Genomic DNA, 27,952 nt, shown 5'->3' with positions numbered 1-27,952 from the left:
TAACTTTTAGCAGAACAAAAACATTTTTAACTGCAACACAGTGACGTCACGAACCGGTGACCCGGAACCGGAAGCACCGCGCTCAATACCGAGAGGGAGCCGTACTCTTAAAATTAAAATGACATTTCACAACAGCAAATGACTCCAAAATAACAGATGCACACACTATTATTATGTGGAAGCCCATGACAAAGTTTCAGGTGGAACAAACACCGCGCCAGGGAGATATTCGCTCCACATTACACACACACACACACACACGCATACAGAACTTTCTTGCTTTTATAGGCAGATAGATACAGCAGATGAGGACTCGTGTGACCCGGGAAACACCCGAATAATGACATCATATCACGGGAAACAAACCAGAAGAAAAAATGGTTTCCAGTGAATCACTGCCTTGCTTTTCTTGTGAGAGAAACCCAACAAATCACAATAAGGAAGAAATAAAAACCTTTCTTAAAGAAACTTTTCCACAAATGGGCAGTGAATGTGGTTAAATTGGCAAAAAAATCAGCATAAAATATGATGAAAAGAGGTTAAAAGTGACAATAATGGGTCAACTTGTGCAACATTAGGTGGAAAAGTGGTGGAAAGTGTTCAGTAGTGCCGAAAATGTCTTTAAAGATGAACACGTGCAGAAAAGTCGTTGAAATTTGATGGAGAAGTGGTAGAAATGGGAGTAATGTAGCAAAAATGTATTAAAAATATGGCAAGAAAAAGTGATGAAAATAGATTAAAATATGGAAAGATTGGTGTCGTTGCAGAAAAATGGTAAAAATAAGCAAAAATTGGCTCAAGTTGTTCAAAAACTGTTCTTAGTTTCTCTTTCCAACCTGGTGATTCACAACCACCAGACGACCACTTCCCAGTACAATACGGCGCTGATGACCTTCAGCTGACATCCATCATACGCCCGACAAACTGAGTCGGATTCTATAGTGTGACTAAATATTTAATGAGCACTCTACAACTAACGCCACGATTTAATTTTTTCTGCACTTTTTTCTTCAGCTAATGTGAGGAATTAAGAGACACTGCCAACAAAGAGAAACTGCATCCAACTGTGAGACGTAGACAAACTCCCACGGCCACGCACATTAAGCATCACGCCAACTTTCATCAGATGGACGGGTGTGAGAAAGTGTGACGGGTGTCAAGAACACACCCACTGATCGCTTATTTAGCGCAAACAGGAGGAATGGCTTTAATCCCATCATTTGGTAGACATGTGGCGGCCAAGGTAAACACACAAAACAGCAACAAAAATACACAAGATTCATTCAAAAATATACAAAAATACACAAGATTCATTAAAAAATATACAAAAATACACAAGATTCATTAAAAAATATACAAAAATACACGAGATTCATTAAAAAATATACAAAAATACACAAGATTCATTAAAAAAATATACAAAAATACACAAGATTCATTAAAAAATATACAAAAATACACAAGATTCATTAAAAAATATACAAAAATACACAAGATTCATTAAAAAATATACAAAAATACACAAGATTCATTAAAAAATATACAAAAATACACGAGATTCATTAAAAAATATACAAAAATACACAAGATTCATTAAAAAAATATACAAAAATACACAAGATTCATTAAAAAATATACAAAAATACACAAGATTCATTAAAAAATATACAAAAATACACAAGATTCATTAAAAAATATACCAAAATACACAAAACGAATGAAAAAATAAACAAAACAGCAACAAAAATACACAACATAATTGAAAAATACACAAAACAGCAACAGAAATACACAAAATGAATGAAAAATACACAACACAGCAACAAAAATACACAAGATTCATTAAAAAATATACCAATATACACAAAATGAATGAAAAATACACAAAACAGCAAAAAAATACACAAGATTCATTAGAAATTATAAAAAAAAATACACAAAATGAATGAAAAGTAGACAAAACAGCAATATAACTACACAAAATGAGTTAAATTCAAAACAACCACAAAAACACACAACATAAATGAAAACTATACAAGAGAGCAGCTACAGTGTTAGTCCATCAATAGTCTGAATGTGTTTGTATCAATAACTATTGTGCATGTGTGTATATGTGTGTGTGTTTATTCTACTAAGTATCTACTGGATTCCCTTTATGAGCAACAAGACGAGGTAGAAATCGATAAGCTAATAAACCTGGTTTCCACTGCTTTGAATCTGTGTCTACGACTGTAGCTAGAATGATATTTTATTCACGGTCTCACTTCACAGGCCAGTTCTTCTTAATGGATTGGTTGGGGGTCGATGGAGCTTTTCTCTGATAACAGCCCAGTAACAGTCAATGACACCACAGTGGACCATAAATGGACCACTGTGGCTAGCAGCTGGTGGACGAGCTAACGAGCTAACGCTAGTACATCTCAAAACGCTGATTAATGCTTTAGCTGACAATTTTAAATCTGTTTTTTTTTTTTCTCTCTTCTTTTTCCTGCTTCAATTAACACCTTCAATATACTTTAACAAAGACAGAACATGCTAGCAGCAAGCTAACGCTAGTTTGCCTAATTATTTAAGCTAACTTAAATTTGTGTTTTTGCTCATTCTGACACAATTTATTGGAGTATCTTCAAACTCTTTATATCCCTAGAATCCTCACATTCTAAGCTAAAAGGTTTTATGCATAAATAAACCACAAACAGTAGGTAAAGGTGTTAAAATTGTGTTTTAAACCTTGGGGCCAGGACCCCATTTGGGTCACCAGATGGCTTCATGAAACTAAGATTTTTTTTTAGCCCATTTATTTATTTATTTATTTATTGCTTATTTTTTAGCCTTTTTCTGCAACTACACCAAACTTGCCATATTTTTTACCTATTTTCATCACTTTTTCTTGCCTTATTTTTGCTCCTTTTAAAGCGTTTTTCTACATTACTCTTATGCCACTTCTCCATTGGATTCCATTTTCTGCGCATACGTTCTGCTTTGAGGACATTTTCATCACTTATAAACCCTTTCTACCACTTTTCCACCTAGTGTCACATACTGTAAGTTGACTCTTTGTTGTCAATTTTAACCTCTTTTCACTGTATTTCTTGCTTATTTTTTTATTATCCATTTATTTTCCAATTTTAACTATTTTTTTTTTTTCCAATATTGACTCTTTAAACCCTTTTTGAACTCGAATGTTCAACTTTTAACCAATTTCTATGGTTTTTAAAATCCTATTTCGCCACCTTTTCCACCATATTTGGTCACTTTCAACATATTTTTTTTCTTTTTTTTTCTGATTAAAACAAGGATTTACATCTTTAAAATGACTATATACTATGGCCCAAATAATACTAAACGTCCTGGATATTATTTAGATCAATCAATAAATAAATGTGGTTATCACAGATTCATAGAACAATAGACCATCATTTTACTGACTTTATGGATGGACCCCATAAATCTCTCCCCTTTATTCCCCCTTTTAGATGACCCTGTCTCCACATGTCTGTGTTCAACCACCATTTTGGAAATTTCAGGAAGTTGTGTTGATGTAGCAGTGCACCGGCATATGGATGGACACCTGAAAACAATCCGAGGCCCCCAGGCTGAGTCTGACACGGGAGAAAAAACCCCAGAATAACTCAACGTCTGCTCGTCTACCAGCAGCACTACAGACATCCCACTCACAGATACTCAGGGGACTTCCATATGTCTCAGCGCAATGTATACCGACACATGGAGCGTGCCAGCAAGACATCGCAACACACACACTCACTCACTCACACACAGAGAACGTATATAGAAGCAGTGAGTGACTCCTTTCTTCTTTATAGTGACACACCGACGTGTAAAAGGTCATTTCTGTCCTACTTTAATGATACTCTCCCTGCAGAAGCTGTCGTGTGTGTCCTGTGTGTGTCATGTGTGTGTCATGTGTGTGTGTCGTACATCTGCTACACGACCGTGTGCATCCATGAGAAACTACATCCCATAAGGAAAATGTTTTACTCAATTTAACGCTTTGTCGGTTCTGTTGGATGGAACATTCTTCCTCAACATCCTTTTTTATTCCATTTCTCATGTAGAATCATCTAAACCAGTGGTTCCCACCCTTTTGAGTCCCGTAAGACTTTTCCTCATAAATGGATTAATAGCTACACGTAGGAATAATAGCAGCTTGTTTAGTCTAGGAATGGACTCAGACGTTCCAGCCTAAAAACACTTCGAAGGTCTTTTGGTAAAGTTTAATGTATTCAGAAAACGGTTTTTCAGGAAATTTGCTTTGATCTCCTGACATATTTCAACTGTCAACTGCCAGTCTTCTTCAGAGGCGTCTGCTGATCGCTTTGATGTTTCCTTGAATTCTGCGTAGTAATTCCAGCAAGTTCTTTTCGAATAATATGTAAAGGTTTCACTTATTCAGACAACTTTTTTCAGGAAATTGACTTTGATAATAATAATGTATTTATTTATTTGGAATTATCACGCCGGGGTCAAAGAAAACATGAAAGCAATCAGCAGATGCCTCTGAAGAAGACTGGCAGTTAACAATCAAAAAATGTCAGATCAAAGTAAATTCTTTGAAAAACAGTTGTCTGAATATTTGAAACCGTAGCATATTATTCAAAAAGAACTTGCTGGAATTACTACGCAGACTTCAAGGAAACATCAAAGCAATCCACAGACGCCTCTGAAGAGGAATGGCAGTCGGCAGTTGAAAAATGTCAGGAGATCAAAGTAAATTTCCTGAAAAACAGTTGTCTGTATATATGAAACCTTAACAAAAAAGAACTTGGAATGAAACTGAAATTAATGACTTTTGGGGTCTGGTTTTCTAAAGATGTGCGTATGTAAAAATGTGCCAGGACACGGAAAAATATCAGGATAAGGAGATGGGAAGAGAACAATGTGATTTACAAAAAGCTGGAGCTGATAGCAGGGACAGGTGTTACTGCTACAGCTTTACTCGCAGATGGCTGCAGTTATTGTTGGACGAGGAAACAGGAGAACGCAGCTTTTCTGCTGAGTCAGCATTTTTGGACCGAACAAGTAACAGAAATTATGTAAACATTTCTTCTTAACTACTTCTCCCTTTGTTCTTCTTTTATCTTTCTTCAACATGCACTTCACAGCATTGACTTTCTCGCAGACGGCCATCCATGTGGTGTTTCACCTCCTAACGTTCAACAATATGTTACTTCTCCTCGTCCACTAACACATGTCCAACATATTTTGTTCACCAACTTAGTGCTATTTATTTGGGATCTTAGTAAATCTGGCTTTAAGGTCCAAAGAGAAGTCAAACTTTACGCTAAACAAACACAAAGTGTATTTTCTAAAACTTTTGCATCCGATTGTCCTCAAAAATACAAACTGTATTTCTGTTTAGTTACCGTTTTATCTCACGGATCAGTAGGGGGCGCTGACACACACCAAACTCAGAGAAAGACGCATTAATGATTTATGGAAATCAATGAAAAGCACAGAAGGATGGGAACCATCACATTCGCCCAATTTGACCAAATTCTATGACATGGTTAACCCATTTCCACGCCACATTAGGTCATTGCTAGCAACTAGTATAGCTGTCATTGAATAACCTGGAAAAATAAAGGTATTATCTTTAAATATGAATTAAATTGAACCAAACAACCCAAATATGGTTAATAAAGTCAACTACTGTTATTATTTTTACATTTTATATGCTTCAGATACGTTGTGAGAGCTTTACGATGTCCGTTTGCGACACATTCGACCCTCAGCCATTAATTTAAGTATAAAATCCAATGGAAATGTGTGATATGATATGGGATTAATTAAGCAATTTCCATCTGGGATTAATATAGGAATTCTGATTCTGATTCTGATGATTTAAATTTTACTTGGATATTAATAAGATGGTTCCAAACTTTAGACTTAAGTTGGACTATAGGGCGAGAATACATGAATTTTGGAAAATTCCAATGAAATCCATTTTTTTTTTTACTAACCCTCATGATTTAATGCTTCTGCTGTGACGTGTCACCAGGTAATCTCATCACCAGTTCAGCTAATACACCATCAGCTAATCCTGTCTTTGTATCAAAGGCTTTTCAAAATTGAATGCAGTCATAATAATCTGGACCACTCAGTGAATCAGCTGCTGTTCAGTATTCTCAGTGTTATGTATGTTGCTGATAGCGGTAGTCATAATATAGCAGAATCTCCTCAGGCAGAGACCTTGGTGAATGCTATCAGTGTACAATGGTATCTGGCCTGTTTAGGGCAATCTGACCAGAACTCACCAGGAGAGAGTTTTATAAATATATATCAGTCACTGTTTGAACCTTAACACATAGCGAGGGATTTTCAACAGCATTCTGGGTGGAATTTGTTCGTCTTTCACTAGGGAAGTAACGATTCACTCAACTCCCGATACGATTCGATTCACGATACTGGGTTCACGATACGATTCTCTCACAATGTATTTTACAAAATGGGACAGTAGACAAATAATGATTGAAAAATATTCCTTTATTTTTTTTGGGAAAAACACTACAAAAAACTACTACTATTTTCCTTTTATTTTTCATTGTCAAAAGAATCCCTTTTTAAACTATTCAAAACAATGCAATTTAACAAAAAATAAATCTTGAATGAAATAAATAAAGGAAAAATACAAATGAAGAAGAAGCCTATTAATTTAAATTCTGGTTCTATAGTAAACAATGCAAAATTGCATAATAGTTCTTTTTCTTTTTAAAAGTGCAACTGAAAATGTATGTTGTGCCCTAACAATTGGACTTGAACAGTCATTGCCCTGTATTCACGTCAGATATTTGTTTGGACCAGCAGAGGGCGCTGGTAACCCAGTGCTCGGTTGGCATGCAGATATTCTGTGCAGTGAAGAAGAGATGCTATGCTAGCAGACAGAGCTAATAGAAAAACGTGACTTTTACAGATATTCACGTGATATTACAGATATTCTTTCGGTGCTAAAGGGGTAAGGAATCATTTATGAACATGTTTAAGAGTAGAAGGTGACCAGAAAGAAAGTAGTAGACAAGAGAAGGATAAATATATATATATATATGTATATATATATATATATATATATATATATATATATATATATATAGCGCCCTCTGCTGTTTAAAAAAGTACTGCGATTCAATTTTCAGAAAATCGATATCAACCGTGATACCTATAAATCGATTTTTAACTGCCTTACGATTAATCGTTACATCCCTATCTTTCACACTTTAGACGTTCAGTCACCAGTTTTCTGGTGAAAAATAGTGTCTAAATGTGTGATATTGTCCCAAAACATGCATGTGGGGCATTTTTGTTTCATATTGGAGCCAATTTTTTAAAAAAAGTGAAAAAAACAGTTTGAATTGATTTTTTTCCATCCGTTTTTCTGCGATTACTGTGAATGGTAGAACCTACTCGCCCTATGGCCACTCCAGTAACAGACAATTATACGAACTACAAAAGCATAAAATGAGAAATCACTTTTAATTTGCTTGCGATGTATTCATTTATTAGTTTTAAAATATCCCCAAACGTAATCCTTAATAAATCAGGTTCGGGGCTTTAATTAGAATGGTGCTTATCTGTGGTTTCAGAGTGAGTGAAGGTTACGATCACACACACTGTCTGCTGCTGATAATGAAGCGTGAAGTGAATACGGATGAACATGAAGTATATACTTGATGAAGATGGCAGACATAAAAACTGCTTGCTAAGCTTGTTTAGTAGCATAAATATAAAGTGTTTATAGCGGCAGCAGCGCCACGTGTGATGTTAATTAAGAGGCGATGTGATAAAAGCAGGTCTGAGTGTAGATTTGGATGAGTTTATGCTCTTTTCTGATGTTTTTAGAGTCACGGGTCAAGGATGAGGCAGAAAAAAATGTGCTTTTAAAGCTGCCGAAGGTCACGATGACACGAGGGGTGAACGAGGAGCGAAGAAACCCAACGCCCCCCAACGCCCCCCACCCTGTGGCTTTGCTGAAGATTTACTGAAGACGTCCTAGCTGCTGCGGCTGCTGCTGCTGCTGCTGCTTGTGATCAGGCTTTTGTTTGTTTGCTTCTTCATGTCTGAAGAGCTAAAAGATGAAGCCACTCGATCAGGCTCTTAATGCTAACTCGTTCTGTAGCGTTTGACGCAGAAATGCAGCGATTACACAAGGATTATTGCGTAAAAGTCTTTGAAATTCACACATTGAATACAAAATGCATAGAGATGTATCATAGTTGAGTGAAATAATCTCCAAAAAAAGACAGAAACTATCAGTCGAATAAAAAAAAGAAAGAAATAAAGACCGAAAACATCCGCCGGGAAAAAAGAAAGACAAAAACAACATTTTTGGGGAATATATAATATATCTGTGAAAATATATATATTTTCACAGAAATCAGATAGCAGATGTTAGATGAGGCTAAAATGAATTTTCCCAAATATCTTTAACAAGTTCTCTAAATTCCCCTGAATTATTTACAATCATTTTGTGTGTTTTTCAGTAATTTTGCTGTGTTTTTCATTTTGATTTCTTGTAGTTTGGTCTATTTGTCCATTATTTTGTGTTTATCGTTGTCAAATTGTGTTTCTTGAGTCTTTTTTGTTCATTCTTGTTGTCTTTTCATACATTTTTCCACCATTTTGTGTATTTTAATTGTCATTTTGTGAGTTTTTGTTGTCTTTTTGTGTGTTTTTGAAGTGATTTTATGTTTTTTACAGTCATTTTGTACATTTGTTGCAGTTTGGTCTATTTTTCCATCATTGTGTGTTTTTCATTGTCTCATTTTATTTATTTTGTGTACTTTTGTTGTCATTTTGTGTGTTTCCAGTCATTCTGTGTATTGTTGCTGTATTTTTGGTGTATTTTTCAGTCATTTTGTATATTTGTGCAGTGGTTTTGTCTATTTTTCCGTCATCTTGTATTTATTATCATTGTCATCGTGTTTCTAAAGTCATTTTTGTGTATTTTTCTTGTCATAATGTGTGTTTTTTTGAGGAATGTTGGAGTTTTGTGTGTTTTTATGAAAAAAAGAAAGAAAAATGAATAGCTTTTTCACTCTGTGTAGGACGTATCTCTTTGTGAACTAAAGGATATTGAAAAGAAGCAAAGCTTAAGTGTTTTTCTCACATGAGAAATATCCCGTGTGTGTGTGTGTGTGTGTGTGTGCGCAGTCAGGATTGAATCAACAACCTTGAAACCTCCTGGTATTTCTCTCCTTTCTGCTGCACATGAAGAACTTTTCATTTCTAATTCTCTAACAGCAGCTCAGAGGCTTTTATTTTTCTCTCCGAGCAAATAAAACCAAACGCTGCGACACGTTCGACCGTGACCGAGCAAATCAATGCCTGGACTAATTACGCCGTTCAGTCTGCGTGTTAGCCCACAAACGTCCATGATTAATGGCCTCGCTAATGTTTAGTGTGGCTGCGGAAAGAGAATCACTTCAATAATCCCACAGTGAAAAAATATGTTTCCATGATAAATGAGTTTATGAAAAGATAAATCACGACATTCAAATTTAAAGATATTAATTCATAACATTTTCAATTAATTTGAAGAGAGAAAACCAACTCTCAGTTCAGCCCTATTGTATTATTGGTCCAGTCTCGCTCTGCTTGGCTGTGATTGGCTAATCCCTTCATAGCAACTCAAATGTAAAACATAAAGTGATTGGGCGAATACGTACAACATGGATTCATGTGTAGAAGAACAGGGTGAGAGTCTGTGTCATTATGCTATGCTAAACTAAACTACAGGACTAATTCCAGTTTAGTACTGGGAAAACTACAGGAACACAATTCCAGTTTAAACTACAGGAATACAATCCCAGTTTAGCACTGAGAAAACTAATCCCACTTTAGCTCCAAAACAACCTTCAATGGAAACACGTTAAAAGCCAAATTATAATTTGTCAACATTTTAGAAAAATTGCTTTTATTTTGCAACAAATGGAAACAGTTAGTGGTAATGGAAAAGTTGTATTGGGACATTCTCAGACAATATCACTCATTTACACAATGTTTCTCAAGGTAAAATGGATGCTAATCGTTTAGCAACCAGACGAACGTGTCAAATCTGGCGCCACATAATCTTGCATGATTTCAGCGTAACGTTCCTTTTGTAAATCTGAAGCGTATAAATAATATACGTGTATATATATATGGAGGGGGCCGAACTCTCAGAACTCAGAAGTCGTGGAACTTTAAGGAGAAGTGGAGAGTTCGGGTCAAAAGAAATGGCCACATTATTGGATTATTGAATGACCAGGGACAATAGGGCTCAAATGTTGTGATTAGCTCGTCTACAAACTATCTTCTCATCATCACCCCCCTGAGAACAGCCTGCTCAAGGTTGTCTCAATCTCAACCTTGGATATATGCAGATCTGATGCTCCCCGCCCCGCTCCTCCTTTTTAACGACAACTTATTTTTGCAATCACGTTTCCTCCTTCTCTCCTCTTCCTCTTTCCTGGTTGAGAGTTATGAGGCTCCAAAACAACCTAATAATTCCAGCATGATTCTTTTTGAAGAATATGCTAAGGTTTCATTTATTCAGACAACTGTTCCTCAGGGAATTTACTTTGATCTCCTGATGTGTTTCGACTGACAACTACCAGTCTTCGAAACTTCAAAAGAAAGATCAAAGTGATCAGCAGACGCGTCTGACGAAGAAAAAACATGAATAAATGAAACCTTACCATAATACTCCAAAAAAAAACTTTCAATGGAAACGCGTTCAAAGCGCAAATATAGTTTGTCACAATTTTGCTTTTATTTCAAGAAAACTAATGGAAATGTTTTTGGACATTCTGACCCGAGTACGCTAAACTTGTACCATGAGCTACGTATGACGGGCCGATATCTGAAACGCAGATATCTCCGATATGGCTAGCGCAAACTGTTATGCTGTGTTCACACCGCACTCATTTTTGTGATGCATGCATTCGCAGGATCGAAAAACATTTTTCCCCATATTTCATTTCATTTTATTTATTCTTTTTTCATGGTAATGCGACATAAATTGGTACAACAATCCAGCAAACACAACAATAATACATTCCATGAAAAGAAGAACAGGAGCAGGATGAAGAAAGAATCTGATAAACTCCTACCCCATTCTTAACAAAAACGTTACAAATTAGATGGCCTCAACGATGCCAAAAGATAACAATAGCCCAGAACAGATGTAATCAACTTTTGATTTTAACAATTTTCACTTTTTTTTATTTTATTTCTCAATTATTATAAATTATTTTGCTAAAACAACAGTTGTTGTAAATTTAACAATTTTCACATTCATCTTTATACAAGTTAAGTATGTGCTGTTTATACTTATATTTGAATTGAAGAATATTTGAACAACATTTTAGATCATTTTCTAGAGAGTTCCATTGTTTCACACCAGATACTGAGACACACATTTTTTTGAGGGTATTTCCTGCAAAAGGTTGTTTTAAGTCATTATTTCTTCACTTCATATGTGCGTCTGAAGCAAATATAAAAGCACTACAAACCACACTCCCTTTCTTTTCACCATCAACTATGAAGGACCAGAGTAAAATCTCTGCTCTTTACCTTCTGTGGAAGCTGAAGTGCCGTCAAAACGCTTGACGTCGGCGTTCCTGGATTCACCAGGTTAACCAGCGATTTCTTCAGAAGCTGCACCAAATCCTTCCTGGTCGGTCCCAGTATGAAAAAAACATAGGTAGCGCTCCATGTGGTCACACACCGCCGCCATTATTTTCTCCTCCATGCTTAAATGGGTAAAAAGACTGGTGTCTGTGTTGACGGCCTGACGTCATTGTCAACGAGGACTCTGATTGGCTTTCGCGCTTGCGCGTCACAAGAAACATTCGCTGGAGTTCAATATTTTCAACTCAGGTGAATGACGTTTGTCACCTAAAATCGGGAGCGCGCTTGCCGTGGCCAACGCTCTTGCTGCGCGAATCAGACCCCGCCGCCCAACAGGAGAAGAATTTGTCTCTTACTGCATGATATGTGATTACAGAATACCTCCCAACTCTGGTCACACGGCCAGATACCACCGTACACTGATAACATTTGCCGAGGTCTCTTCTCAGAGACTGTCATTGTTATGCTTAGCGCTATCTGCAGCTTAAAAAACCCTGAGTGCACAGAATAACTGCAGATTCATTGGGCCTCAAAAACCCTCTGACCAAATAAACCCAGTGTCCGCATCTGACCAGCAACCCTACAACTTGACTCCGTCTCATTCCGTTCAAAACCGCCATAACACCGCGTCTTTCCCGATTACTTTGTCTGTAATCTGGTCGCGCAAAACATTTTGTGACGCGTCCGATGTGAACGCAGCATTAGCATGCTATGGGTTAGCATCTGAAGTCTGAGGCAAGAGTGGAGTTAATACAGTGTGTGTGTGTGCGTGTGTGTGTGTGCAGCAACTGTCAGACGCTGCAGGGCCATTGTTCACAGAGAGCTGCGCTGAATCCTGATGAAGGAGTGAGAGCAGGAAAGAGAAAATGAAAAGATGAAAAAAGGTGATGAAGAAAAGAGGAAGAAGGAGAAAGGAATGTAGTGTAATGGTGCGATAAAGGTAAAGGATTGTAAACACTGCTGGGAGGGATAAGTGTGCGTGTGTGTGTGTGTGTGTGTGTGTGCATGTAAAGCCAATATGTTCATGAATGGAGGACAGAATGAAATAGCTGGACTCACTGATCACAAAGGAAAGAACATCAGACAAAAAGGAAGAACTGCAGAGGAAGAACTCGTCTTAAAGCTTTAAAAAAAACACACGTGATCAGAGAGCAAGGACACACATTGTTGTGTGTTTTAGGGTCATTCTGTGTATTTGTGCAGTTGTGTTTTTTTTACACTGCTACCTTTGTGCGTATTTCATGTCTTGTGTGTTTTTGGAGTTATTTTCTGTATTTTTTAGCTTTCTTTTGTCCATTTTTCTGTGATTTTGAAAATTAATTTTGTGTATTTTTCACTCATTTTGTGCATTTTGTTCCTCTTTGTGTTTTTGGAAACATTTTGGGTATTTTTGCTGTTTGGTGTATTTTTCTGGCATTAAATTTGTTTTGCTGTTTTGTGTGTTTCTGGGGAGAATTGAATTGTGTGTGTGTGTTGGAGTCATATTTCTTTGGAGTCATTTTACATATTTTTTGCTGTCGTCTGGAGTATTTTTCTGTAATTTTGTATATTTTACTTTTGTTGTATCTTTGTTGTCATTTGTATTGTTGCTGTTGTTTGGTGTATTTTTCTGGCACTTGATTTTGTGTGTTTTTTGGGAGATTTTGTGTATATTTTTGTTATTGTTTTGTGTGTTCTTGCTATTATTTTGTATATTTTTCTTTCACTTTGGGGGTATGTTATGAAGCTAGATTACCTCTTATCACGCTAACTTCCAGGATTTAATAAGTGTGCGCTGGACTACAAAGCTTGCTAACATCTTACGAAACTAAATCACCATGGTAACTTATGCTGAACGACTAGCCTGGTCGGCACCGGGTTTTGTTATGGCTAGGATCTCAGCGAGTGCTAAAGCCCCGCCTCCTGATCAATCAGTTAACTTAGAAAAGGACCTGTCCATTGATAGAGTTATTGATGGATAAATTAATCCTTTCATTTACTGATGACATCCTTTAGGAAAGATATAGTTTTCTATCTGATGGACTTATCTACAGTCAGCTGATGAAGCCTGTGTCTCCGTATGCGCAAATGGGTGGAGTCAATAATTAATTAATTATTTGATTTATATGCTATAATACGCTGACCACATCAGCAGGAACATACTACAGTGAAACAATGTGCTCTCATCCCAGTGTGTGTGTGTGATAAATAGGTCTACTTGAATAGAAAAACGTGTGTGTGCTGTAATAAAGTTTAACTGCTGAGCGCTGGTCGTTTATCATCCCGCACAAGCTGCTGCAATTGCGGATCTTTGTTGTTTTTTCTATGTGCTGTTTTTGATCCTGCACACTGTTTCGGCCCTGGATGTGCATGTCTCTTTGCCAATTTTGCTTTTCGTTTATCATCCCATCCGGATTAATATAAATAATCTCACGCTTTTACGCATTCACAGAGTTGACGATTCGCTGCCAGCATTCCTTCCTGGAGTGCGCTGCACTAATTCACTGTTGCTCTTCGTTGTCATCATGGATTCAAATTAATTATATTTGTTTAAGATCATAAGCTGTTCCTCTATTGGAAAAAAAAGGTCGCTCTGCCGTTTTCTCCATTGTAGTGATTGGTCAGACGCTGCAATCTCCACCCCTTTTATGGGAGCGCGCACGTAGCGAGGCTGAAAACACTTGGCTTAAATTAGCTTGTTGTTATCGACTTTCATAGTACAGCTTCTCTCTGACAGGGAATGTTTGGTTAGGTGAAGCCCGCTAACAGAGACTAATCCAGAATATAATTATCTAGCTTCATAGCATAGGGCCTTTATGTATTTTTGTTGTTTTGTATATTCTTTAAAGCCATTTCATATATTTTTTTTGTGTTTTTGGAAACATTTTATGCATTTTTACAGTTGTTTGGTGAATTTGATGTATTTTTGGTTTTGGATCAAATTTTGTTGTCATTTTGTGTCTTCTGCTTTGTGTATTTTGCTTTAATTATCTGTTTTTCTGGCTTTTTTCTGTCATTTTGTATATTTTTGGTTTAGTGTATTTCTATATTTTTGCTGTCTTTTGGTGTATTTTTCTTGATAAATGAAACCAGGGAGTCGTGGGCTGACTCGGCGCCGTGACGAGCACACGTATGGACGTGCACACAAGAAGGTTTGACAGGCGTTCCCAGAAAGCATGTTGGTGTGCATGTGCACGTGTGCATGACAGCTCCTGTCATGGCTGCCTTGTTAAATGACAGTCACTTAACTTCTCTGTCACACTGCGTTTGTGTGTGGAGGCAGGTGGGTGGGGCTTACTACAGGTGGGCGAGGCCTAATACAGGAGACAGTCTGAGGGGAATAAATAACAAAAAAAATGCGAGAATAACAAGAACAAAATACAAAGTATTAAAAGAAATACACAAAATGACTGTTAAAAGCAGACAATATTACAGCAAAAACACACAATAACTTACAAAATAAGAGATAAATATCCAAAACAACAACAAAAAAACTGTTAAAACAATATATACAAAAGTGAGAGGAACAAAGACAACAAAATCTACAGGAAAATACAAATCAATGACAAAAAAAACGTGCAAAATGACAGAAAAATACACAAGAAACAAAACGATTCACAAAACAACAATATACATGTACAGCAAAATACACAAATAAAATCACAAAAACCATCCAAAATTACTGAAAAATATGCAACAAATAAACACTAAGAAAACAAAAATGTAGATAAACGACAGGAACATAAAAAGACAACTATAGTAGACACAACCTAATCTTGTATTATTGTGTACACACGTGTGTTTAAAGCTCTTATTTTGTTAAATTCTCCTGATGAAGACGATGACTCATGTATCTGTGTGTGTCGTATGTTTCGCCACATGTTGGACGTCTCTACGTCCTCAGGCTGACGAGGAGAAAAATCAGGTGTGAAAGTACGGTCCCATGGCTCCACACAGACCTTATTAATCACACACAGAGACGCTGCAGGAAGCCGTGGAAACACCTTCAGATTGGCACTGATCTCCCACAGTTTACTGTTAGATAACATGACCGTGGTCACACATGTCCGTACTAAAGCTCGTCAATGTTAACCCTAACCATTATTATTCACCCAGAAAACCTTAAAAGGGGGAAACCTTTAAACCCCTTTTCACTCATTTCTTTTGGACATTTTGCAACTTCCTTTGTCCCATTTTAGCCTTTTTTCAAAAAGTTCTGACACTTTTTTTTTCAGATTTTAGCTTCCTTTTGCCAATAAATACCTTTTTCTTTTATTTTTTGTCCATTTTTTCAAGTTCGTCTTGACACTTTATCCAATTTTTGTCCTTTCTTGACTTATTTTGGCCACTTTTCATCTAAATAAGCTACCTTTTGCCCAATAAATACCACTTGTTTCCTTTTTTCCTTACTTTGTTCCTCATTTTTGCTCTTTTTCACTATTATTTGCCACATTTTGTCCCAATTTAACTATTATTTGCCACACGTTGTCCCTTTTTCACTGTGGTTTGCTAAAGTTTGTCCATTTTCACTGTCATTTGCCACATTTTGCCCCTGTTCACTATTATTTACCACATCTCAGATACCTAATTCCTCTTTATTTGCTCTTTTTTGGCCACTTTTGGCTGTTTTTGGCCAATTTTAGTAATTTTTCACTCTCTTCTTGCCACATTTTCACTACTTTTGGACCATTTTTGGCCACCCGTTACTATGTTTGCCTCCACTCGCTCTTAAAAATAACTATAAAAAAAAAACAAAAAAAAAACGCAGCGGATCAGATGCTTGGTATGTCAGACGACCAGTCCACTCCTGATGTTAACTGTGAGCTTCTCTATTGGCTGTGTCTAGCTTTTAGTAATAAAACTGAACCAATCATTGATTATCTGAGGGAAACGGAGCATTTTACATCCAGGTTTGGGGATTAAAGCGGATTATTTCCTGCATATTGGCAGATGGTAATCTCTTCTTTCACCTTTCATGTTATTCATTCACTCTCTAAAGGAAGCTTATTTTGGATTTCGTTGATTCTTCCTCATTTTCACGGGTTTCATTGCACGTGTTTGGATTTATAACCAACATAAGACGGTAGTATAAACTAAACTGTGTCATGTGACTGGATCACTGTGGCTCACACTTTGATTATGTCCACACTAACCCATCGCTACGATTTACGAACCGCAGAATAAATGAAAAAAATTAAATCAAGACATATTGCGTTTTTTATGCAACAATATTCAATATTTCTCTTCAGAATTTATTTTTCCCTTCATGTGCAGTTGAAATAAATATTCGACACTAACTATAAGTGCATGATTCACATTGTGATTGTGGATAATATGTAATTTAGAAAAAAATATAGCATTTTCCATATAGCCTCACCCTAACTCCCTCTCCCCTGTTCCTCTCTCCCTTTCTTTTTATATATTTTCCCTTTAATAAAGTTTTTTTTATCCTTGCTTAGGGAGGGGCCGCCCATGGTCACAATTAGGCAATAAAATGAATGTATTTATGTATGTATTATTGCACTAAATGTAGTGTTGATATAGAAAATAGAAAACAACAACAAACTGTAACGTGTTTGTAACAAGCCCTGAAATTTACTTTAAAAATATAATTAACAGGAAAATGAAAGTAATCTATCGAATATTTTCCCAACTTTGTTTAACATCCCTGTTTAGAGCCAACTGCCAATTTGGAATTTTTCTATTTAATTTCAATGGAAAGTTTCCAAATTTTTAATTTCCCATATTTTTTTTTTGTGTGTTTTCTAAATAAATTAAAGCTAATACTTTGTAAATTGACTCCCATTTTCTTGATAATTATAAATAAATAATTGCTGATATGTAATTACAGAACTCTCTGGTCCTGGACCTGGTCAGACTGCCCTAAACAGGCCGGATACCATTGCACACTGATAGCATTCACCAAGGTCTCTGCCTGAGGAGGCTCTGCTATGTTATGACTACCGCTATCAGCAACATACATAACACTGAGAACACTGAACAGCAGCAGATTCACTGAGACACACACGTTGAACATTTTTTAACCTCCGTTATCCCAGAGCGATCTGTTCCGTAACATCCACATCTGACGAGATATCGCATCGCGTTATACATCAAATCGTATCGGAATGAACTCTTCAAATCTACAACTTAGGGTTCAACGTGTCTTTTCCAGGACGTTTAGGCCCCGGTCGACGCCTCCACGCCCTGAGCTACGCTCATCATCGCTAATCACACACAGAGACCCAACCTTTCAACGTCAACGTTGATGAAAAGTCCTTCTGCTCTTCTTTGGTGTCCCGCGCCTCTTTAATGAGACTTAGAGGTCATATTTAAAGTTGTCCTCTGCTATGAGAGCAAGATTATCAGATTAGCGTCTGCTGACTCAGCAGAAAAACACACATAAATGACTCCAAAAACACAGAAAATGATGGAAAAAGACATGAAAAGACAAGAGAATTTCACCACATGACTCCAAAAATAGAAAACAATTAAAAAAACACAGAAAAATACACAAAAGGACAACACACGTACACAAAATGACACCAAATATACACGAAATGATAAAAACAAAATGACAAAAAATACAGAACACACAAGAGAAATACACCACACCAGATCAACAATCTAAAAAACACAGAAAAACACACAAAAATGACTCCAGAAACACGTAAATATATAGAAAGAGACATAAAAAGAAAAGATAATTCCACCACATGAGTCTAAAAACACAAAACAATTACAGAAAAATACATAAAATGACTAAAAAACACATAAAACAACAGCAGAAGTACAAGAAACGACTACAAAACTATATAAAATGACAGCAAAATACACAAAACGGTAACAAGAAATTCATAAAAATGATTTGAAAAACACACAAAATGACTCCAAAAACAAACAAAATGGCGGAAAAAGACAGAAAGTGACAGAAAAATATACAAAACAAAATGACAGAAAAATTAACAAAAAGATAACAATAAAATTCACAAAAACGATAGAAGAATACATTAAATGATAACAAAAATGACTCCAAAAACACAGAAAAACTGAAAATTTACGCACAGAAAGTAACTCAAAAAAATACGTAAAATTACAACAAAAACACACAAAACGTGATAAAAATATATACAAAGTGACTAATTAACGACACAAAATGACAGAAAAATGCATAAAAGCTCTAGTGGAGGAATGTGAAAACGACAGAGAAACAGAATGTAAAACTATCCAACCCTAATGTGAAGTCAGTGATTGTTCCTTGAAACGTGTAAAGCAGTTGTTAAAGGCACGTTGTGTAACTTTTGGCCACTAGGGGCGCTAGTCAGTCAGTCGGGCCAGCCTCCCTTGTCTTTGATTGTGTATGTAGACAGTAGTTGTGAATGTAGACAGTAGTTGACCTAGAACTTAAGGATTGGTTCTAAGGGCTGAGCCAGTCTTGTATTAATCTGTACATACGTGTGTTTAAAGCTCTTATTTTGTTACATTTTCCTGAAACGAGCCGCTGATAATGACGATGACTCATCTATTTGTGTGTGTCGTATGTTTCGTGCAATTTAACTAAAAATAAATATTGAATGAAATAAATAAAGGAATAATACAAATGAAGAAAAGCCTATTAGCTTAAATTCTGGTTCTATAGTAAACAATGCAAAACAACAAAATAGTTCTTTTTAAAAATGCAACTGAAAATTTATTTTGTGCCTTAACAATTGGACTTAAAAAAACTGTATTTAGGTCAGATATTTGTTTGGACCAGAAGAGGGCGCTGGGAACCCAGTGGTCGGTTGGCATGCAGATATCTTGCAGTGAAGAAGAGATGCTATGCTAGCAGACAGAGATAATAGAAAAACGTGACTTTTACAGATATTCACGTAATATTACAGATATTTTTCGATGCTAAAGGAATAAGGAATCATTTATGAACATGTTTAAGAGTAGAAGGCGGCCAGAAAGAAAGTAGTAGCAGATTCCGCCCGCCGCCAACACTTCTGGATACCCTCTGCTGGTTAAAAAAAGTACTGCGATTCAATTTTCACAGTATCGATGTGAATCGTGATACCTATGAATCGATTTTTAACTGCCTGACAATTAATCGTTACATCCCTACCAATGAGTATATCAGAGCCTGTGGTCTCGTGACTGCTATAAAGTGATACGTTCTCCAGGCATTCCCCAGGTCACATGACCTGGCCAAAGACGGTCCGTCTCTCCAAACTTACATAGTCGGTATTTCAAGAGGGAAGCCCGGCTCGGTCAGCGCTGTATATTGGCCTGAGGAATCATTTAAAATAACTCGTATAGGTTCACAGTGTGTCTTTAAAGCTGTAAAGGTTTAGATCTATTGAGTTCTTAGTAGAGATATTTGTGATGGTCTAACTGTCACCTACCAGAGCAAACACATATCTGTTGTTGTTTGACTACAGGCCTCGCGTCGTGTAAAGCCTCTCATCATATTGCTGAGCCACTTAAATGATAAAGTCGGTCCGTTTTTAATCCACATCGCTGAGTTTCCAATAAAGCAAAGAGGTCAAATCCTAAATCTACCTCCGACCTGTTCTCTAATACCTTAATACACCAGCACAAGCTCTTTCCAATTCACACGCTCAACGTCGTTCATTCAGCTCTCGCTTTGGGTTTAACCCAAATAAATAGAAAAAATCCTCCTCATATCACAGAGTTTAGTGATCAATATTCAAAGAGCAACTGAATGGATTCCACAGGGTTTTTTACAGCATAGAAAGATCGCGTATCAATTTTAAAGGCCAAATTTAATGAAGTTGAATTGATATGTAGAAGCTCAAACTATAGCAAATTCAGGTCAGAATTTAGAATAATGACTAATCGGAGCTTTACCACCGGGAATAACAAAGAGGGGTGTGTGTGTGTTTTTGTTGTCATTTTGTGCATTTTTCAGTTATTTTGTGTGTGTCTGTTTTTGTGCATCGAGTACATTTGTGTATTTGTGTTGTCATTTTGTAATTTTTTTATGTTTATCTTTGTGTTTTTGTTGTTGTTTATGTTGTTGGAATAATTTGGTGTTTTCTTTTTGTATTTTCGTTGCCATTTTGTATCTCTTCTGTTATGTGTGTTTGTTTTTGTAGTAATTTTGTGTATTTTTGTTATTCTTTAGTTTACTTTGTAGTAATTTTGTATGTTTTTGGACTTATTTGGTAGCTTTCTGTTGTCATTTTGTGTATTTTGCAGTTTTTTTTCGTAATTTTCTTGGGAGTCATTTTGTGTACATACATTTTGAATCTTGCGTTTACTTTGGGGGTCGCACAAAATGAGTCCGAGGGCCGGCAGTTGCCCATGTCTAGTATAAGAACAAGCACAAGCTGTGTAAACACCGTCAATAATGGCTTAAGAACAACAAAGATATTGAAAAATCCATTCAAAACATTAAATATAGACTTAGATAAAGAACATGGCAACATATGATAGATCATCTCTAAAATCAAAACTCTACGATAGAATTCAAACTATGTTCCCACGTGTTTGTGCAATTTCAGCTCCACATCATTTAAAAGAAGAGAATCCAAATATAGAAACCCTCCCACATGGTCCTGTGAGGTAAGCAACATTAGCAACATTAGCATATTAACATGCTGCTCAATGGATTCATTCTCTCTCCAGAGACAGAAATGTTGAAATAACCCCGCCCACCACTTCTCCATCGCTGTAATATTTGAAGGGAAAAACGTCAGATCTGAATATGGTCTTTTTCTCTTTAAAACAAACACTTTTCAGCTTTCTACAGAAAAACTATCATTACTAAAGTCACACTCAACTTCCACAAACTACAAAAGAAAACCTCATCATCTATTGTCCCACCCTAACTCCCTCTCCCCTGTTCCCCTAAAGATTTGGAAAATTTCACTTTTGTTGGGTTTTTTCTTTTTCTTAAAAAATGTATATTTTGATAGCCCTTTGAGATAACTATTGTTGTAATTTGCATTACATAAATAAAGATGAATTGAATGGAATTTACGGCAATTCCCATGGAAAGGTTCCAACTTTGGAAATTCCCACTTTTTTGGTGTTTTTTAATTGAATGAATGTTATTACTTAATAAAATTACTCCCAATTTTATTCCTACAACAGCGTATTAGGGCCACATGAAAATAAAATTAATAAAGACCAAATCTGGCCACTACCAGATCAAAGCCATAATATTTTGAGAATAAAGTTGTAATTTTATGAAATGAAAGTCAGTTCTTAATACAATTTTAATTTCTGAGATTAAAGTCATAGTATTTCAGGATTAAAGTAGTAATATTTAAAGAATAAAGTCCTCATTTTATTTAATTAAAGTCGTAAGACTGGGGAAGGGGGAAACTTACCTATATTCAACTGCTGATTGCGAAAAAACATAAAAAGCTAAAAACAAAATAAAGAATAAATTCTGATCAAAGTAAAGATTTTATTCTTTCAGAATCTGGTTTCAGATTTTAGATTGTCATCGTGCAAAATATTCTGTGGGTCTTTAAAAATCAGTGAAAATGCTCTAAAATGGCTGTTCTGAAAATGGCTGGGAGCCAATGACTTTAATCTTGAATTACTTTAATCTCAAAAATTACCAACTTTTAATAAGATACGACTATATTCCCATAAAATTATGACTTAATTCTCGACATATTGTGACTTTAATCTGGAAATATTACAACTTTATTTATGAAATACTATGACTTTGATCTCCTAAAATTACAATTTTATTAAGATACAACTTTATTCTCATAAATTTACAACTTTATTCTCTGAATATTACAACTTTAATCACGTAGTGACCATATTTATTCTTTTTATTATAATGTGACCATAATACAGTTTATATTTTTGAGATGTCCCAAAATTCCTGAATGTAACTTCTTATGGAAGACTCCGCCCCCTTTTGCAGAACTAGTGAGTGACACTTATTCTTATCATGGATTTAAAGAAAAAAAAAACAGAAGAATGACGCTTTATAAAACCACGTCTTCAGACTAATGTAAACTCCAGTTTAGCTTTAGTTTTCTTATCTAAACGTTGACTTAATTTATTTTTGAAATTTCCAATTCAATTTAACTGTGAGGCTTTGAATACGAGGGTGAAATAACAATCCATCATGTGAGCAGCGCTGAGGCGAGTCTGCAGCTGTTTTTACAGCCAATTGAAAGATTACGTGGACGGTGGAACAATCTCTGGGGTGTGTGGCTCGTGCACGCGTGTGCACACAATCACAGTCCATTTCATTTCACGACTTACTGGCCTTCCACATCCGTTTTCCTCTGAATTCCAGAGCTCTGATCTCATCGTCTGCAGGATTCCCTCATCTTTCCCTTTGTTTCCCCTCATCTTTCCCTTTTCATTTCATTCAAGTGAGAAAAAAAAAAACAAGAACAACAACTACTGAAGGCCATTTATCAAACGTGCTGCTTAATTCAGTCTGGTTAATTATTTCGATTCAACCAACGCTTTAGTGTATTGATCACTGAAGGGGGGCATTAATCATCTACCTCGATTATAAACTGTTAACGTCGACAATAACATGAATTAAGAGAAAGAAAAAAATCAACCAAATGAAGCAAAAATAAGCTAACAGAGAGATGCTAATCCAGGAAATGTGTAATTGCAAACATTCTTTGTGAGAAAATTGTCTTTGAAAATAGATACGGAAAGAAAGTCGTATCGGAAAGCTTAAATAAAGTGACTGCATTAATACAGACTTTTTTGTTTAAAATGTCCTCAATTTCACGTCAGGGTTTTTCGGAAGCAGGTTCAGGCCAATTTTGATGGAGAAAATAATTTTGGGCAAATCAAGAATAAAGTCGAAATGTTGAGAATAAAGTTTAAATATAATGTTGAGATTATAGTTGAATATTTGAAAATCAAATCAAAACACATGATCGATTTCAGATGACTTTACTGTCTATTATACTTCACGGAATCATCCCAAACATCCTAAATATTTGCATGGTATCATTTACAAAGTCAGGATGAATTATGCTGACGTAATATTACATCGCTATTGTTTACCGCAAATCATATTTGCTGTTATCGTTTGTGATGTTATCGTTTGCGGCGCTATCGTTTGTGCATTATTGTTTGCGGCGTTACCGTTTGCGGCGTTAGCGTTTGCGGCGTGATCGTTTGCGGCGTTATCGTTTGCTGCGTTATCGTTTGCGGCGTAATCGTTTGCGGCGTTATCGTTTGCACGTTATCGTTTGCGGCGTTACCGTTTGCGGCGTTACCGTTTGCGGCGTTACCGTTTGCGGCGTTACCGTTTGCGGCGTTAGCGTTTGCGGCGTTATCGCTTGCGGTGTTATCGTTTGTGGCATTATCGTTTGAGGTGTTATTGTTTGTGGTGCTATTGTTTGTGGTGCAATCGTTTGCGGTGTTATCGTTAGTGGTGGTATCATTTGTGGCGTTAAAGTTTGTGGTGTTATTGTTTGTGATGTTATCGTTTGTGGCGTTATTGTTTGCGGTGTTATTGTTGGCAGTGTTATCGTTGGCTGCGTTATCGTTTGTGGCTTTATTGTTTGTGATGTTATTGTTTGTGGCGTTATCGTTTGTGGCGTTATCGTTTGTGGTGTTATCGTTTGCAGTGTTATAGTTTGTGGCTTTATAGTTTGTGGCGTTAATTTACAAAGTTATTGTTTCATTAGAGTGTCATTGTTTACAGAGTTATCTTTTATAGTCTTATCATTTTCAGGTGTGTTTTCATGATGTTTCGTTACAGTTATTGTTTTTGGGTGCGGTATAATTTTAATTTTTTGCCATTATTGTTATTGTTTTCTTTGTCGTCATCTTTGTCTGTTTGTTTATTGTTTCTGTAATTATTGAAAGTAAAACTCTGGCCTTTAAGGTTTAACAAACTGCTTGTGTTCCATTTTTTTTCTCAACATGAATCTAATTCCTCAGCGAGTCGTTAATAAACGCTGTTTTTTTTATCTCCAGCGACATTAGCCACACTGCTTGTTTAACTGAAAAATCCCATTAAGAGGTGTGATATGATTAGGGGTGTGCATTGATACGATTTGCATGTTCCAATACAAGACAATACAATATACATTGCGATATATCGCAATATCAATAACAATTACACATTTCACCTTTACAAGTAAAAAATAGTATGACGAACAACTTGTTTCATTTTTTTAAACTTGCGAGAACATGTAACTGGTAACTAACCCTAATTCAAATTCATACAAATATCAGAAGCAAGTGGTATGTTTTAAATGTTATCAAACTGTCAAATTACATTTTATTAAAAAAGTTAAAATGTTGCTTCTACAACAGAATCTGAGTCTGTTTAATTCTTAAATTAATTTAATAAGTAACCACATGCATCTATAAAAGTGCCCAGTATGTATAATGAAAATAAAGTGCAATCAACTTCCAGCTAAAATGTATTGAGGAGTGAGTAGTTTAACAAGGTCTGGTGTGGTTTACTGACACCTAGTGACTGGGCGTTTACGTGCTATGCAGATGTTAGCGCAATTAAATGTTTTTTTTTTTTTTTTTTTCCATTAGAAAACATGACATAAAAAAAAAAAAATTGATTTAGACAATTTTGGGATCGATACGATAATCGCGCGGTGAAATGTTGCGATATTTTGTCGAAACAATTTTTTTTTTTCTTACACTTGATGTATGATCCCAAAAAATATGTATTTATGAAATGTTTAATTACTGTCAAACATTGAATGTTTAGCTTGAGCCGTGTGATTGGAGATGCTTCTGCTGTGTTATGTCACCAGGTAAACTGATCACCAGCTACTCTTTGACACTTTTAAATACAGTCACATTAATCATTTCATCATGAATTATTTGGTTTTTTCCTTGTTTTTTCTTCACTTCCCAGAGTTTGGATCCAAACTCCAAACCTTAAACTGATGCTCCTCGTGGTTTCCTGTGAAGGTATCCGCGTTTTTTTTCCTCCCACATCGTGTTGGAATGCGGAAAAGATTCAGATCTCCAAAAAAAATAAATAAATCAGCCTTTAATCCTCCCTGGGGAGGTGCGTGGCTGGATGAATGAGCGCGCACACGCGCACGTACACGCACCGCTGTTGCGCAGGTGTTTGAGGCGAACGCGCCACACCCCGACACCCAGACCAGGACAGTCTGGGTCCTCATGGAGCTTTAAACCAATCACCACCAACTGAATTCATTCATCCACAGTTTCAAATGATCACATTAAATATAATAAAGTCAATATTTAAGAGGATTCCGCGCGTCTTTCCCTTTGGGATCGATGCGTAAAAACGCGCATACCCGCGGACAACTTCATTTTTCTGACCAAACCCGATGGTTTTCTTTGATCCTAAAATGTTCTAAAAAGGTAGAAAATAATCAGCTTCACTCACCGTCAGTGCGTCCGTGTCCTCTCCGCTCATGAAAAACGGTCACACGCGATGGATTCACGCGCCCACTCCATCCACTGTTCGCTCATCTATGCCAAAGGAAGGACGGGCGCACACACGCGGTCCATTACGCGCAGCGACACGCGTCCTGCGCCTTCACGAGAGGAAGAAAAAAAAAAAAGAGGAAAAAGACGAAATTACAAATCCTTTTTTACAGAAAAAAATAAGTCATGCAATGGAATGAAAGGAGGATGAATGGAAGAGTTGAGAGAGAAGGAAAGAAATCCTGCAGACAGAGAGAAAGAGGAGGACACTGCAGAGAGAGAGAGAGAGATGACACACACACACACACACACACACACACAGTGCGCGCACACACCTGTAATCAAAATGCAGCTGCCACATTCAATGCTTTAATAAACTCAAGGTCCGCCGACCTCAGTTTGATTTCCCTTCACCAAAGGGAGGAAAATATGAAAAAATATGTTCAAAACTTTAGGGTCAAATATTTGATCACATGATGTCCTGAAAAAAAATAAATCCTTCCGTTCATTTTATTTCACTTGACTTTAATTGCAGGATGCGGCGAGAACAAGGGCGACTTTTCAAAATAAAGCTCCTCACAAGGTCACAATAAATCCCAAACTGAACTGAAACACAGAGAAAGCATGAATGAAAATGTTTGGATGAATGAGGAGGAGGAGTCAAGCTTTAGGGTTGCTGGTCAGATGTTGTGTAGCAGTAGTCGTAACAGAGCAGAGCCTCCTCAGGCTCAGACCTTTCTTTCTAGCGTAAGAATAATGCATTCATCTAATGCAGGGGTTCTCAACCTTGGGGCCAGGACTTCATTTGGGGTCATGAGACACTGGGAGGGGGTCGCTAGATGCCTTCAAGAAACTACAATTTTTTGATCAATTTCAGCCCATTTTTGCTAATTTTTACCCTTTTTCTGCAACTACACCAAACTTGCCATATTTTAACCCATGTTCATCACTTTTTCTTGCATTTTTGCTACATTCCTCCCATTTCTGACATTTCTACATCACATTTTAATGCCTTCTCTGCACATTTTATCAACTTTCAAGACATTTTCAGCACTTATAAACCCTTTTCCACCTAATGTCACATGTTGACCCATTATTGTCACTTTTAACCTCTTTATACCATATTTCATGCTTATTTTTGCCAATTTAACCACATTCATGATTTGTCACACCTATTATTTGCCAGTTAAAATCATTTGTTTCAATATTGACACTTTAAACCCTTTTTACCACTTTTTTGTCAGTATTTGGCCACTCTACTTTGTAACTTAACCAATCCAAAACACACAAACATTACAGGAAAATTACACAAAATACATCAAGCACAAAAAAGAAATTGAAAAAAAAAAACAAAAAAAAAACACTAAATAACTCAAAAATACAAAATGACATTAAATGACACTAAATAACACGCAAAACATGCAAATAAGCATATCAAATGCACAAAATGATAACAAAAATTCACAAAATGACACTTAATTACTTAAAAAATGCAGAAAATGAAACCAAATGACAACAAAAACTGTGAAGATGACTCAAAACAAGAACACGTTTTATTCAGATCAATAAATGTGTTTATCACAGATTCATAGAACAATGAACCATCATTTTGCTGACTTTATGGATGCACCCCAAAAATATCTCCTCTTTATTCCCCATTATAGATGGTCCTGTTGGGGGTCATGGGCTGAAAATGTTGAGAACCACTGGTCTAACTGGACAGACGCTGAGTTCGCACCTCATTTATGTGACGTCACACAGACACACTGTGATAAATTATGCATTCTGCTCTTGTAGTGGTTGGATTAGCGGAAGCCTGAGTCTGAGTAATAATAAGTGCAGATGTCACACACATGCTGTGATCCATCAGCCTGATGCTAACGCTGCTGCTGCTGCTGTTAATAAAGTCCTCCTGTCACACGTCGACCTGCCATGTTTCCACACATTACAGCAGATGTAGTCT

General features: G+C 36.4%; 1 protein-coding gene across 2 annotated transcripts in view; it reads right to left on the bottom strand.

Annotated features, from left to right (window-relative positions):
- Positions 1–26,072, bottom strand: part of htr2cl1 (5-hydroxytryptamine (serotonin) receptor 2C, G protein-coupled-like 1) — a 99,661-nt gene extending 73,589 nt beyond the window's left edge. For both annotated transcript variants that reach the window (XM_028474742.1, XM_028474743.1), the window contains exon 1: positions 25,949–26,072. The gene's annotated coding sequence lies outside the window, so the exon portion shown is untranslated. The remainder of the gene's footprint in view (positions 1–25,948) is intronic.
- Positions 26,073–27,952: the final 1,880 nt, after the last annotated feature.

Source organism: Gouania willdenowi, chromosome 18 (genome assembly GCF_900634775.1).
Source record: "Gouania willdenowi chromosome 18, fGouWil2.1, whole genome shotgun sequence".
In the NCBI taxonomy this organism is placed as follows: Eukaryota; Metazoa; Chordata; class Actinopteri; order Blenniiformes; family Gobiesocidae; genus Gouania; species Gouania willdenowi.
This window is presented reverse-complemented; position numbering and strand designations above follow the sequence as displayed.